Below are 16,757 nucleotides of genomic sequence, written 5' to 3' on the forward strand. Positions count from 1 at the left end.
AGGAATGGTTCAATTACCTTTTACTAACATTACAGAAAAAATTGTAAAAATACTTTTACGAGAGGGTTTTGTTGAAAACATCAGAAAACATAGAGAAAACAACAAATATTTTTTAGTTTTAACTCTACGGTATAGAAGAAATAGAAAAGAATCATCTAAAAATTTTTTAAATTTAAAACGAATAAGTACACCAGGTCTACGAATATATTACAATTATCAACAAATCCCTCGAATTTTAGGAGGCATGGGGATTGTCATTCTTTCAACTTCTAGAGGTATAATGACAGATCGAGAGGCTCGATTAGAAAAAATCGGCGGAGAAGTTTTATGTTATATATGGTAATCTTTATTTTATAATATCCGAATTCGGTGAGAAACTTGTATATTTCATTTATGTAAAAAAAAGAGAGAGATAAAACGCACATTTCTAATAGAACTTCATCCCTCATAGATAGAATCTATATTTTTTTATAGATAGATATATTTATGAATGTAAGAAGGGATTTAACTGGAATTGTAAAAAAAGGGAGAATTCGCAAAGATTTAATTACTAAATGAATAACTTATCCAGAAATTATTTGACCGGGTTTTAAGGTTTATATACAATTCATGCAAATTGGATTTTTATTTCTATTCTAGAATATGTTTCCAATACTTTTTCTGGACATACGATACGAAAATAAAAAAGATAAGTCATTCAATTGAATTAGGATGTTTTTGAATCTCAACTTTATTTTATTGAGAAAGCCACTAATAGACGTTCAAGATGTAAGGAACCTTTATTTTCTTCGGGTGGAAGGGGTACATGGATGAATCGAACATACACCGGAATCTCGGGTGGAAGGGGTACATGGATGAATCGAACATACACCGGAATGAGAGGGATCTGGAGACTGTGTAGGTATGGGACTATACAGTTGAAGGATAGCTTAAAGGAATTGATTTGACTACTCATATCACCAAAATGCATTTGCTTTTCGGTAGCCTGACCCATAAGAACTCCATAGTTAAGCGTGCTTAGCTTGGAGTAATTCTGGGATGGGTGACCTTCTGGGAAGTTTTCCCAGAAAGTGTGCGAGTGAGGACAAAGCACACTGGAAAGCCTGGTGGTGATCTGTGGGGGCAGTCGATGGTCCCTGTGAGTTGCCGGGGCGTTACAGATGGTATCAGAGCCTAGCCTCTCCCAGTACGGTGTGGTTCGAGGACGAACCAAGCGGAAGCTGGTGGGCATGTGACACCCGGGCACGGAGACGAGGGCAAGTTTGATGATTATCTTAATTGTCAAAAAAATTATTTATAATAATTTTTAACCGTTAAAATTCGTAATTTTAACCTTCACAATTATCAATAGTTTTATTATGTATACAAGATTAGTTAATAATTAAAAAGAAGTAACAAACCATTGCATATCAAATCAATCACATGTATATTTTCATTCCAAAAATATTAAAACAAATTACTCATAAATTACTTTCAAGAATCATCACTTATACCTCAATCATTCAAAAATAATTTGCCACACCGGACAATATGGACAATATTATCGACAATAATTTGATATTTATTTATTTATTCTTCATTTGGTGGTTATTGAAATATTTTATCAAACATCAAAATAAAAATTCAATCAATGTGAATTGAATTAAATAAAAAAATTGAAAAATGAAAAGAAAAAAAAAGTTAAGATGAACTTAAATTGTGAAATTTCTTATGTAAAAATAATTTTAAGATTCGATGATTATGTTTTTATATATTATAGCATAATTGATATTAAATATTTTTAATATATATATATATATATATATATATATATATATATATATTTTGAATTAATGGATTGTCTCATTATGTGGATAAAATATACTAATTAAACATGTAAATAATTTAAATTCTTTTACATTCTTAATTAATAGTTGGTTGGATGATATAAGATGATAGTATATTGTTTAAGTTATTATACTTTTTGGTGCCTGTTGTTATTCAGTCCTACATTTATTCTAAAAGTATTTTCAAACTAAAATAAAACATAGTCAATGTGTGCAAATAAAAAAATGGTTAAAAATTTGTAGGTTTGAACTTTTATTGAGTAGTACATTATTTTATATAAAAAGAATAGTATGAAAACATTTTCTTCGGAAGAGCATTTAAGAATAGCCATCTGTATAAATGCGTAAACGTCTTGACTGAATTGCCAGGTAACGACAAAAAAAAATAGAGAAAAGTGAACATCTTGTAACCCTGCCTTATATCACTTTCACAGATTAATGAGACCACTTTTTTTTAATGAAATGCGTACAATAATATGACAACTCGATTATGTTGTACAGAATTAAAACATATTTTTCCATTAAAAAAAATAGTTTCAAAATACGTATTTAAAATCATAAGAGAAGCGTATTTTTAAGTACTAAAAAATTAAATTTTGAACTTGTGTCTTCATAACACATGTTATCATTTTCCTAAAGAGTCAGATACCAGAACATATAGATCCAATTAATTTTTATATTTATTAAAACTAATAATTAGAAATGTATACATATGCTCAACACGTAGCTCCAAAAAGGGTCGAAATCAAAGAAACAAAAACGGTGAATGCTGAAGAATTGATTTAGAGCAGCAGTTAGTTGGGGGTTAATCGGTTTATAGTTGCGTACGTAAATTTCATTCATCGTATACTCTGGAACAGTATCCCATGAAACTACCATGCATGCATGAACATGGTGGTCCTCACGAATACCCACATAAAAGTCAACTCAAATCAAATGAATACGGTTCAATGCAGTAGTTTTCAACATATACTCTATTGTGATCTACGTAAAGGGCTCCATAATTTCCTCTACATACGGTTCAACAAACTAACCTACCTTTTATGGAGCCCCATAAGAAAGAAACAAATCAATGTCTTTGAGTAAAAGGATAATGTTTTTGACTCAATTTTCATGGTAATATCAAAGGCAATTTAATTTCATTTAGTTGAGGATAGTTTACATGAGTGTCTGTCTTTTGTTACGTGGCCATGATTTATCTCATTCTCTCAACCGTATTTCATTAATGGTGGAGGTGTGTTCAATTTTGTCCACAAATTCATGGGCTATGCTTGTACAACGTGCGTGCCTCTCAGCACCATCAAAGTTTTGTCTAGTTTAGTAATGGAGAAGAAAAGTTGATTTGTCAAGTTATGTACAACTTTATATTGCTTTATTATTCATTTATCATGTCCCTTTTTATTCTATTTTATTCTCTGCCTGTGACAGCTAATAATATTTAGATGTACAAATTAGGGTAAGATATCCACCCAAGCAACCCAAACTAAATATTATATACAAAGGAAAATTAGGTAAGGTTAATTGCACCACGTTATCTATTTCGCACTCCATTCAAATGATTACCCAGCACGGAAATATAATATCCACTGGAAAAACAAATATACTATATCCGTTTCGGTTTATAATTTTAAATTTTAAATATAAAATAAAATGTATAGCCGCTGGTTTTTTCCAAAATCAATAATATTAGAATATAAAAAACAGTATTATTATGTATTTTTTTTGTTAATAAGTGAGATTAACTAACACATTTACTCATCGACCTACTAAAGAGTCGTTGATTTGTGGGTTGACTGATCAACTCATAGATCAATCGCTTCGATCGATCAATAGGTTAACTGTTTTGATTGATTAACAAGATTGATTGATTACAAGATAAATATCATATTAATACTTAATCAATGATAATTACGAATCAACTCGATTAAAATATAATTAAACTATGATTAAACCAATAAAAATATAAAATCTTATAACACGAAATATAAATAAAAATTTAAAGTATGATTATTGACACATATGTTATAATATCCTTTCGATCTATTACTTACTACCTTTGAGTACTTTTTACATATATTATCTAAGAGATTTTAAACGAACAAAAAATCTTAAAGATCGAACGAACAAGATATAAGAATGATGTAAGACAAATTATTTAAAAATTAAGAGTATTTAATATAGAAAAAAAAAAGCAAAATAGGATTCTTTTCAATTTGTAAACGTGAGCAGATACCTCAATTCTAAATTAAATTACTTTGAAGTAATAACTACAGTGAGATAATTAAAAATAATTGAGCTGTAACCTTTCAAACTTTTAATGTTGGTATTATACACAAAACATTATAAATCGCGTGTTAGGTTCCAACCACTTACCAAATTTAATTTATAAACTAAACAGATTTGTTATTAGGTACAGACTAAATATGATGCCATCAATCATAATATTTTTCCAATAACTATATGTTAAGTTTAACTTTGGAGTGAGACTATGAGACATGTTTATAAGTTTTGGTTCTTTTTCTGGATTAATCTAGGAAGTAATACTTAGTATATATATATTAAACAAGGTTTTGCAATGTAGTAATTTCTCTAGTTTTGGTTTCGCTTTGACTATAATAGTTGGGGTGTTAAAATTGTTTGTGTACAGAGGGTGTTGGCAATTGAGTCAATTGTATCTCTTTCTTAAGCAAACGTGTATGATTTTGACATGTATCCGTCATATGTGAGTAAACTGGGTAATTTTTTTACGTTAACACCATATCTATGTCAATCTATAGTCCTAGATTCTCAACTATTTGCATTCCGATGGCAACAGACGTAGGCAACAAAAATATTGAACAGGAATGTTGCCTCATATATGTTTTTCTTTCAAAACCAATGTCTCAAAACAGTAAGACGATAAACATTATTAACGAATATTTAAATTGAATTTTTGTCATTTAACGGTATGTGCCAACTTTATCATGCATGCACAATCCTAATTAATGTCGTAGATACTAAATTACATCGATATCAAAATACCATGTTCCATTTGAACTAAAGTTTTACATAACCAACGTGCGTGTGGCGTATCACAGCTTTATAATGTTTAATCGGATTTTTACATTAATTATTTAACAATTAATTTAGAAATTAACATTTTACATTTATAATGTAACATTTTACATTTTACATTCATTTTACATTCATTTTATATTGTTTTTATATCAGTTACCAAATACCTTAATTATGTCAGAGAGATTTTTAAAACATCTATCTCTCAACGTACCAATTTGTTAACTGTAGAAACTTTACTAACTCACTGTACTCATCACCATCGTTATTACTATTGGAAGACCTATTGGAAGACTTGCATCAACATTGACTCAATGGATATAACATCATATCCACCATTCCACTCTCACTATCACACCAATAATTCATCCTTTTTACTCAGACTTATCTTCACACAATCTATTTTGTTGTTAACTTCAATGTTCGATCTCATCTAATGAGGCAAAAGTAAATACTATGATTTTTTTTTGTTACCATTTATTAATTTGGTGGTTGTTGGAAAGTCTCAAATATCGAAGTGCGACTTCAAGATATTAATTGGATAACTTCATTTAATATCAATTGGTTTTAAGAGAAGGACTAATTTATATTATAATATATAATTCAATTTTAATTGTCTGGTTCAACAAATATTGAAGAATCTGTCTTTTCTACCAACTCTTCCTCTTTTTTTTCATTTTTCTTTCCCATATTCCCATTTTTTTTATTAATGAGTACAATTGATTAGGTTTTCATTTTTTATAACTTCTTAAAACTATAGTTTTAATATATATATATATATATATATATATATATATATATATATATATATTATTTTAGAAGTTTCTTATTTAAATATATTTCTTTTATCAACCTATAAACACTAATTAATGAAGAAAACTAGTGTCATAGTGGTGCCGAAAAAACAGTTTGAATATTTTTGGTGAGAAAAACATAGTAGAAGAGAAAGTAGAAAAAGAGAGAACAAATTCACCATGAGTCGTGGGAATTGGGAATCTCTCACCCATGCAAGTATGCAATCCAAACCAGTCAATTAATTAAAACAAAACTGTACATCTCTTCCATTAATTTGAATTATTTTATTAAGAAGGTTAAATTAAAAAGTATGTTTGATATATTATAACACACAAAAAAAATTAAATTAAAAAAAAAAAGTGTTTATTACTATTCTCAGTGCTTATAAGGATTGAAAATGGGTCAATCTTCGTTTTACAAATAAACAACCTAAGGCGCTATAACAAAATAATGTTAAATCATATTTATAATTATGAATATACTTAACAATTACTTAAGTTGTATTTCCTTTAAGTACAGATGAAATTTTAATTGTTTCAAAACTTAAATAATGTATTCTTTAAGTAAAGATGATTTTATTATCTCAGTACTCAATTAATACTATATTATTCAAACAATGTACGTTTCATTTGATATCTTAAAATATGTTTGTATGTATCTTATTTTTCAAAATAGTAATTTTAACAATTTTTCTAACAATGCTTTTATAAATAAATAAGGCATTAAAATAATTTACTTTTTGAGATACTCTACAGAACGTTAGTGGTTTAGGTCAACCCAAAATAAATGCTCAATGTTAAAATATCCTTTAGACTTAATTAAGATTTAAGTTATTCGTAAATTTATATATTTCTAATTGAGTTATTATTAATTTTTTTATCAAGTAAATAAGATATGTATATTTTTTAATTAAGTCTTTTCAGTCTAACTTTTTTCTTAATAATTTGCCATGATTGTTATATTAATTTGTTATTTCAATTATTTATTTTTATGATTTAAAATGTAACATCCCAAAAATACAATATAAAATCATATAATAGAATAATCACATTAATAATATTATAGATCAGTTATACACATAACAAGATACTATTATGGCCGAACGACCTTACATAATAGCAGGGAATTAAAAAAAACCGCACACTGGCTACAACTAGATCGAACGGTTTACAAAATAAACTTATACCGAACGGTCCTACAAAAGAAGAGGCCAACAACTAACCGAACGTTCTTAAGTTTCGGCCTTCACTTTCACCTCGTCCAGTGCTTCTTCTAGCAACTCTTCTCCTTCTGCTCAGATCCACATGGATGATCGTTGCAACAGGACAACAACCAAACGCACAACAAAGACAAAATAATAAATAGGGTAAGCTTATGTAATTTAATTAATTCAATAAAACATACAATGTTCGTGAATAAAATCAAACAACAACCAAATCATAATTCATACATCATGGCATGTAAAGACCGACCACTTGACTCTGACTGTCCGGACTGTATGAATCCTGTGTAGCTACGACGTTTGTGCACCCGGGTGATGTAATAACTGGGATACCCTCAACAGCTGCCACCCGAGGTTAATCTGTTTTGTCCAAGTTAACCTTATGAATTAGGAACTCCTGTCATTCCCACACATGACTTACTCCTCTCTACGTGAGAATGAGTAATCATAGAATATCAGGATAAACGTCCGCTAAGCTCTGCCCACATTCATACTTTACCAATCAATAACCACTTTCTGAGATATTCCTCCCTGGAATACTCTTTCATAACCAAACTATTTCATTCACATCACATTTCAAATTCTCTTATACTTCATCATCAATATATTCAACTGAAATAAGATCACACTTTCTCATCATAGCACAAGTCCGACTGGAAGAACACTTCTTAGAAACTAACATAACCGAGCGTTATTTACGAATTTATTCACCTCAATAAACAGACCCCTAAGAGTTCAAACCGGACGCCACAAAGCCTAGGCCGAGTACTAAGACTCTAGGCCGAACACCTTTTAAAGACCAACACTGTTTGACACCCAATACTAATAACTGATGAGAAACTATGAAGTAACGAACGCTATTGAGTTTGGCTGAAGACTCTTATTCTAAAAACAGTAATAATAGATTACTGAAATGATACCCAGCACTTGTTTTAAGACCGAGCCCTGTAGAAACCGAATACTATTAAACGAGCGCTGATCCAAGACCAAGCACTACTAAACTTATAAAATGAATATATATATATATATATATATATATATATATATATATATATATATATATATATATACACACTTGCGCCACACTTATTTTTAATGAAAAATAACGATAACATCTACGACTTTAAGTAGTATAGTATACATTAACTAAACTGTTTAGGAAACCTAAAGGAGAACTACACTTGGGTCGAACGCTTTTTTACATATAGCTAAAATCATAAAACGATCTTCATGAACGAACTTCTCTCCAGAAAAAGAATTTAGTTTATACGGACACTCAAAAGAAAACTGAACAGTCAATACTGACTCTCGGTTATAGTTTACGAAATTCTGCAAAGTATTACATAGTGACTCTTAGACAATATCCCTAAAGCATGAGAAATCAGTTAAGACCATTCACTTCCATGAAGAATCGAACGATCACTAGTGACGCTCGACCGTACTACAACATTTACTCAGAATACTACAGTTTGAAGATCAAACCCTATCTCAACTCAGTTCACACCATTTCAATCATCCATCGACACATCCAAACATGCAGTAACACGCATATTTCATACTCATCAAATAATCAAACAAAGTATCATACAAACATACAAACGTTCAAAACAAAAATCTTAATCAAATTATATAAGTTTCCCTTACCTCTAAACGTAACCGAACGCTCACAGGTGCAGAGTATAGCTCACCACTACCAAAGACCTTAACGTTCGATAGTCACGCTTTAAGAAACTGAACCAAACAGAAGACCAGACATACTCAAAATAATGCGATTCGCTCAGACAACCAGAAATATGAGTTTGCATGCGAAAAGAACGAACATGCTAAGGAGAAAATAACTCACCGGCTTAGAACCACAACCCGATCGTTTTAAATGAAAGCCCTTGACGCCGGGAGAGTTGAAACGGTGCCTGAGAGGTGATCGGAAGAAGAAAAATGAGATTTCCTTAGAGAGAAGATGAAGGAGATTTAGAGAGAAGGAGGAGGAAATAGTTTCAGCAGTCTGGAGAAGAAGGAAAACATGCAGACAAGTGGCACGACATTTGAAATTTGGCATTAAATACTGCCGTCACTAAAACCAAACGGCCACACTCCTACATCCACCTGTTTTCCACTAACTAAAATGCTAACTCTCTTCATGGCACTTGGCTCCCACTACTTAGGGTTTTCAGTGGGTTTTAATGGGTTCTGACATAAAAGATGTGAGATTATAGGTTAATGTAAAAATTATATTATATTAATTAAAAAACAATGAGTAATTTTTATTACTTTTTTGAAAACATAATGAAGTTATGTTTCGTAATAACTTTTATGTTAGTAGGTATAGTGATTAATAATGATTTATCGTGATTATTGATAACAGTGTGTTATACAACACAATTTTAAGTAATAAAAGTTTTATTTTATATTAATCACAATATTAATTAAAATCATAGTATCATTTTATATTATCCCACAAACCCGTACATTTTATAATTTATATAAACAAGATGATAATGTAATATAACATTATATCACTTAATCAAGGAAAAATAAAATGATCAACTTAATTAAAAAATATAAAAAAATATAAATATTCAATAAATATATTTTTTACCAGAAATACAATTAAAATTATTCAAATTTATAAAAGAAAAAATTGTATTAATACTAAAACTGTAAATTATAACCAAGTAGTCGAATTTGAAAATTTGTATACTATATCTTTATATACTTGCAAAATTATCTGGTGGTGATAATTATATAGTCATGAGACCATCTAAATACTTTTAATTAATTTATATTTAACAGTCGTATATGTCACCAAAACTCTCGCTTTTATTAGAAAAAAGTATTTAGACTAACAATTTTTTTTATTATATAGTCTTTTTTTTTTAAAAAAAATCTACTAATGGATTATCTTTCTTGTTATATTTTTTTCGCAATAATGATAGCTAGTAATTATTGAAGAATATTTTTAGTTTTTAGATTTCTGAAAAATAAAAAATAAAAATTATATTGTCTCATTAAATGAGAAAAACAAATAAGAAGTAATATTTTATAGTCAACTCAAAGCGGAGAACGGTATTAAGATGAGAAAGAAAAGTATATTTATAGACTTAGAGTTGTTAACATTTATGTTAACACAAGGAAATCATATTAGTAAATTTCATGCATTGATACATGCTAATGATAATTTTAATTATTAATCAATATAAATAAAACTAATAAATTCATTTAATTACAAATACAATTGTTTATCATTTTAAAAATATTAAATAAGGACTACAAAAATGGTAGCAGGAATTAAAAATAAAACTAAATATGTAGATATTTTGTTTTAAAAGAGGAAAGATATCATGTTTTCTTTCACTTTTCTCTAAATATTTTAGTTCGATGATTATTTTTTATCTGGATTTTAATTCCACAATTTGAAAAATTACTAAAATAATTAAACTTTATGACTATAAGTTACAATCTCCATGATTTTTTAAAGTTTTTTCTTATTAATTCTTTAAAGAACATAAAAATAAAGGTTAAAAAAGTTAACTAATTCTTTTTATTGTGGATGAATTGCAAATCCTAAGGGTGTGTTCACTTGGAGGAGAGGATTTGGGGGAGAGTGAGTGGATGTATTTGAGAGGATTTGAGGGTGGATTTTTTGTTGTTTCTTTTAGTGAATTTAGAAGTAATTGAGGGTGGATTTAGAAGTAAAGTTTACGAGAATTAGTGTAGAATTTGATTGATGTGATAAATAAAAAATTTTGTTTAATGGATAGAAATGAAAGATTACCAAAATACCCCTAATTATTAAAGTAATATAAAATGATAATTATTAATGTTATAATTAGTAAAAATTGAAGATTTTAATTGGTAAAAATTCAAGATTATTAAAATATATTTAATAGTAAAAATAATATAAAATTATAATTATTAATATTATATATAATTCTAAAAATTATTATAAGAAAAGAAAAAAATAAAAAATTAATTTTTAACATGAAAAAATTGTATTATTATTATTACTATTTATTATTATTATTATTATTATATTATTATTATTATTATTATTATTATTATTAAAGCCATAATGGTAATATAATAAAATTACACCAAATCCCTTCAAATCTCTCCTAACATGAGAGATGGGAGTTGGTAAATAATCCTGCATTTCCATCCGCAGCATCACCTTCGTTTCTTTTCAAACGAACAAAAAAAATCCTACATTTCCATCTTCTTAAATCTCATCTATAGTGAAATTCGTTCAAACGAACAGAGCATAAGTTAGATACTTATGGATGAACTAATGTAAAAGTTATTTTCCTTTTGTGATAAATGATTTTGTTAAGCTAAGATGAAATTCTCTAGTTGAAATTGATTTGTAGATGTGAGAGTCTTGACAAATATATTGAATAAGATTATTTGTAAATCCTAAATTTAAGTACCGAAGTTATATTCTAAAAATTTAATGTGAAAATACTGAATTTATTTGATCTTTAAAAACAAGTAAAATTGTGATAAGTACATTAAGACTTTTAGAACCCTTACATATGTCGAAATTGTGATTGTTTATTATGTTTGGTAATTAAATATTTACTTGTTGCTGAAAGAAAATGAATGGATACATTTTGAATATATATGGATATATGGATTCCAACAGTGTTTTGGTAGAATAATTGAGGCCGAGATACGTGTGTGATGAATCACCTCCGCTCTTTCCAGTGGTGCTGTTACTGTCGCGTCTCCTTCCTGTAAAGAGCTCTTTGAGGAAAAATGGGCTGGGTACCTGCAAAGGCACTCCGACACTCAAATCAGAAAAAAGGATGGGTGTTGCTCCCTCCACCACCACACCTTTCTCCCTCCACCTCCCCAATTTTTTTTAATTCCAATTATATCCTTAGATTAAAAGTTTTACTTTTACTATTTTAATTTATTTCAAACCTAGTTGTCCTACTTTACTCCCTGCACCCAATCTTTCCATCTCTCAATTCCGTTTAACAATTTGTCTTCCATTTTACTCTGCAACCCCATTTGTCTTCTCCGTTTCACTTCTCCTCCTCTGTTTCTTTCTTCTTCATTTTCCTTACATTATTAAAATACATTAAAAATATATTCAAAAATAATAAATCAAAACATTTAAATTAAATTATTAAAATATTTCCAAAATAAAGAATAAACTAATAAAACAAACCCTAAAATAAAAAACGTAATCGGAGGTGACACCTTCAACGGATGTCAACATCCGTTTAAGGAAAAACGGATGTCGACATCCGTTTTACCTTAAACGGATGTTGACATCCGTTTTACCTTAAACGGATGTTGACATCCGTTTTACCTTAAACGGATGTTGACATCCGTTTTACCTTAAACGGATGTTGACATCCGTTGAAGGATGTTGACATCCGTTGAAGGATGTTGACATCCGTTGAAGGATGTCACCTCCATTTAAAGGTTACGTTTTTTATTTTAGGGTTTTATTTGAAGGTTTATTCGAATACGCACCTGGAGGAAGCAACACACGCACTGCACCACTCCACACATTGCACCACGAGAGCGACATTGCACCACGAGAGGGAGACTGCTTGATAATTCTTTCCACCACCACCAACCTTTGCAACTTGTAGTATCTCACAACGACGAAAGAAAGAGAGGAAGAAATATAATGTTAAAATGAAAGAAAAGTATTTTACTCATGTACGGGAGAGTAGAATAGGTTATTAGTGGAATAGGTTGTGAATGGGTAAAATTAAAAAATAATAACCCTAAAAATAAAATTTTACTTAGGGACAAAATAGTAAATGGGAGGTGAAGGGAGAAAGGTGTGGTGGTGGAGGAAGCAACACCAAAAAAGGATTGATCGAACCTTTTTCAGTTCAAACGAATAAGAAAATCAATATTCTCTTTCTTAATCTCTCTCCAGGGGAAATAACGTACCTTTTTTCCTTTTTGCCTTTTCATATTTATCCTAACCATTAAAATAAACCGTTTACCTTAAAATCCGGTTGGTTAGAGAATCTGACTATCTGGAAAATACAACCGTTAAGTCGTGCTTGATACTGGGTCAGTTGACTCCGTGATTTGCGGTGTTATAGCCGGATACTTCCAACCGCTTGTTCCTTAACTTCTCAGGATTAACATGTCAATTTTGACTAAATTTGACCGATCGTTTTTTAGTTCAATCAATAGACGATCGTTAGACAACGATCGCTTATGATGATTGATGTCAAGGGCGGCGATGACAAACATAGGATGTCTCTAAACGATCGTTCCACCTGATAAGTGGGCGATCGTTTAGAGACGGCCGTAAACTGTTTATCTTCAGTGGTCGCTTGGGTTATCAATCGATTGGCTTAGGTAACCTATCATACAAACAGTATGTCTTACTTTTACTTTTTATTATTACTAGAAATGAAGTTTATAAGATGATAGAAAAGGATGGTTTTGTTATTTAAGGTAGTTTCCAACTGTTTTGTGAGGTTGATGAAGCGTAATTAATAAGTAGAGAGGTAGCGAAGGCTATGACTATTTTCTTCATTCTCCTGTGATTTCGGTGGTTCATTCTAGACACCCTAAAAGGTCAAACACTGCTCCATCTCACACATACACACGTTGCTTTACCGTTTACCAACCCACACCTTTCAAATTCAATTCTAAATTATACTTCCATCAAAATATTTTATTTTTTATTTTTCTTTACAAACATTTATCTCAGATCATCATTTATATTTTGTACTTTACCCTGAAACAGATGGGTAGAATTTAATTCAACGACTTTTCTTCATTTTAGTGTTTAGAAAAATTTGATTTATTATTCAACGAATTATACTGTTAAAATTCATAAAAGAAAAAGAAGTACAGCTAGTGCGGATCATTGTATTGTACTGAAATCTTCAAATATACTGTAATATACATTCATAATATGTATAATTAACTTGTATATATTAAAAATTATATTTTTTATAATGATTAATTTTTAAATTTTAGAAGATGGATGTTTATAATATAGAAAATAATATTAATTTTTTTCCATATATATTATTTAATTGTGTTATGACTTGATTTGTTTAAAAAATATAAAATAATATATTAAAATTAAGTTTATAACTTAAAAACATAGTTGTTAAAAAATTTAATATATAGATAAATTAAAATAATATTATAATGTGACGAGAAATTGAATTAGAATTATTAAAACATTGTCATTGAAAATAATTATAGAATGAATTATGATCTATTTAAAAAATAAGTAATATTAAGTATTTTATTAAGAGTTTTCTTTCTTCTTCGTTTCTATTCAAAGAACTAACAAAAATTGTAAATAAAATTTTCTATTTTTAAAAAATATATATACTCACTTAATTTTATAATTCATATCATTCTTAATAATGAACTTAGTTTTTACATCTTTTTCATATGAATTATATTATGAATTTAAATTAATATATAATTATGTTATACATTTTGAATATTTATGAATAAAAACATGTGATTAGATATAATTATTATATGTTTGAATTTTGCTTCTACAAAATATACTACATTGATTAGAATTATATTTACTATGGTATATTTAAAAAATAAATTCAAAATGACACATCATATATTGTACTTGAAACTCATGTTATATTCCTTTTTCTACATATCTGTGAGTGTATCAGTACATCGTTGATTTTGACAGTAATATGTTGGATTTCTTAATGCAATATCTATTTCATGTGTTCGTATACCCACAATTTCAATATGGATTTGCACCAATCAAAACAGATATACATTTATCAGCTAAATAAACAAAATATTAATTTAAAATAGTAATTACTAAATCTGATCATATTTCCACTTATAAGTAAATCAACCTCTAAATTTAAAGGTTAAATCAAAACTAAAGATTACAATTTTTTTTAATTGTCTATGTGTTTAAAGACTTGTCCTTAGCAATAATAAATAAATAAATATTTATTTTATTTTATAATAGCATATTTGAAAGTCACAATAGCTTTAGAAAATTTTAAGTATTCCCATGATTTATATTCAATAGATTATGCAATTATCATATTTAAAACTTCTTTATTACTTATTGTACCAGTATATATAAATTTTAAAGAAGTTCATTCATTAAAAACCAGGAAGCATATACATATTTGTTTAATTTTTAATACATGTTCTTAAACTATTGTACTCTAAATTATGATAAAAGTTTCAATAATTTAATGTGAAAGGAAATAATATGATGAGTGAGAAGAGACAAAGTAATTAAACAAGAAGAAAATAGTTCAATAATCTCTTTCAGTAGTGATAATCTTTCAGTAGTGATAATTAACAAAATTAAGGATGTAGTTTTATTTAAGACGATGAATTTAAATAGATTTAAAAGTGAAATTTGTGTTTTTTTTTTCAAAAAACTTAAAAGAAAAAGTGAATAGATTTAGAATAAGATTTTAAAAAATTTGTAAATAATTTAACTGGTGTGCTAGATAAACAAAGTAATAAATAAAAAAGAAATATTATAAAATTATTTTTAGTGTTAGAAGTAATAGAAAATTATTTTTAGATTAGTTAATTTTTTTAAAATATTAATGTTAAAAAATTAATTAATCATTGTAATAGATAAAAAGTGCAATTTCTTTGGTATAAATATTAAATATTTATGTAAGCAAAAGTCATAAGCTATTCCTCTCAAGCAAAAACCATAAATTATTTGGTTCGGAAATCCTGTGAAACAGCAGAAAACAAAAGCTAAATATTTAAGTAAAAATATATTCATCTTCCACAAATCTCTTCATATAAAATGAGAGAGCAGTCCTACTAATCCACTTTTGTTTTTCTTCCCAAATTTCTATATACAAACACAAACATTAAAAGTATCTCATACATTCATATAAATAAAATAAAAAACAAATATTTTATTATTCATAGTAGATTAATATTTTTACACTAAAAATAATGAATACGAAGATGTAGAATAATTGGAAATGGTATAGGCATGGTGAAAACTATTATTAAACAACGGACTTAAAAGTAAACAATTATTTTGTTAACATTAATACTAAACATTAGAGAAATGTTAGTAAATGTTTTTAACACAATGGTTAAAGGGTTTGGGATATTCTCCTTCTCAGAATATACAACAGAATCAGGTTTAATAAATCATAACCAATTAACACAATAAAATCCATTAAAGTAATAAAACGAACAACGAAAAACATAAACGCATAATTTAGTGGGATAACTAGTTGATAAATTTTGATTTCAACAGAGAATGTCAAGTGAAAAAAACAATAATGAAAAGAAATTCTACAATTTTTAGTTCAGTATTTTTTAAATAGTTAATGAGTATCTTAGTTAGAAGAACTTAAAAAAGTACCGAGTTAATTAAGCTGAGTAATTAATTATATAATTATATGATAATGAAGAAAATAAAAGAAGAAAATGATAGATCGCAGAATGGCCTGGGAAATACCGTTCAACGAACCGGTCCAGCCAAACTAAAACAAATCAAAGAAAGTTTCGATTTTGTAACCTCTTCCACTTTCCTTGTTTTCTTCTTGCAACAATGTTTTCTTTAAACTATATTCTTTTTTTCTTATTTTATTATTTTCATCTTTCTCCTCTCTATTTAGCAACCTATATATACACTTTCACTATTTAGGTTAAACTTTCCGTCCAAAATACGTTAGAGACATATTACAAATTTAAGTACATAATTTGATCAACGTGAAAATATTTTATAATTTATATATTTATTATGGAGAATGTAGTTGAATCATTATAGAAGAAACGGAGTAGTGTATTCGAAAATGATAAATTGTAGTTTAGTTTAGCATTTGAAATGAAAGTTTAATTAAATGAAGGTTTAATGTTTCGGTAGGTCCCTATTTTCGGCG

The sequence above is a fragment of the Vigna angularis genome, chromosome 1 (genome assembly GCF_016808095.1).
Source record: "Vigna angularis cultivar LongXiaoDou No.4 chromosome 1, ASM1680809v1, whole genome shotgun sequence".
NCBI lineage: Eukaryota > Viridiplantae > Streptophyta > Magnoliopsida > Fabales > Fabaceae > Vigna > Vigna angularis.